This window comes from Gekko japonicus, unplaced genomic scaffold (assembly GCF_001447785.1).
Source record: "Gekko japonicus isolate JY-2015 unplaced genomic scaffold, Gekko_japonicus_V1.1 scaffold2908, whole genome shotgun sequence".
NCBI classification, from domain to species: Eukaryota; Metazoa; Chordata; class Lepidosauria; order Squamata; family Gekkonidae; genus Gekko; species Gekko japonicus.
Window position 1 is genome coordinate 1 of NW_015165329.1, and position 958 is coordinate 958.

The following is a 958-nucleotide window of genomic DNA, read 5'->3' on the forward strand; positions in this document are numbered from 1 at the left end:
TCTCGATGCTTGGGGATCCAACAGTTTGTGGTCAAAACACAGGGGTCTTTTTGTAGCAGGAACTCCTTTGCATGTTAGGCCACACACCCCTAATGTAGCCAATTCTAATGAGTTTCTGCTGTTGGGTGTGGCTTGTTATGCTAATGAGCTCCTGCTGGGCGTGGCCAACTCAGGAGCCAGCCGGAACTCCGTTCCTGTGCGTTCCTGCCCAAAAATAGCCCTGGGTAATCCTTGCATTGGAGGTATAGGGCCAGTTGGGAACAGGAATAGACGTCTAGCTGGGCTGTAGTCAGGGCAAGAAAAACCCCCGGATACCTAAGCAGGTGGTTTTCAAATGTTAAGTTTTCGGAGACACCCTTTCTCAGTTGACTTGTCTGCTGAGCAATCTATGTATGCTTGCAGATGTTCTAGAAGTTCCTCAGGGATCACATCTGGGGTACGGTGCAGCAGTGCATATGGAGCCCTGGTCTCTTAGGTCAGTTCTCCATACAGGAGCAAACCGTGGTCCCTAGAACACATTCAGCCTTCCCCTGTGGCTGCAAGTTAGAAGGGATGAGCAAACGGCATTTCAGGGAGGCTGGGATCCCGTCACTTGTGCGGCTCGCTGGTAAAGCACCTGCTTTTTGCACGGAAAGTCCCAGGTTCAATTCCCAGCTCCTCAGTTAAGGATCTTGTGGTCTCATGCAGAGTTCCTCGCGTCTGAACCTCTAAGGGAAAGTGCTTTCTTCACTCCGTATCTGAGAGTCCCTGCAAATCACAACTATGTGTTACTGAGACAGAAGAAGAAGAGGAGATTGGATTTATACCCTACCCTTCACTATCCAAAGGTGTCTCAGAGCGGCTCACAATCTCCTTTCCCTTCCCCTCCCCACAACAGACACCCTGTGAGCAGTGTTCCCTCTAAGCTGAGTTAGTGTGAGCTAGCTCACAGTTTTTTAGCCTCCAGCTCACACATTTT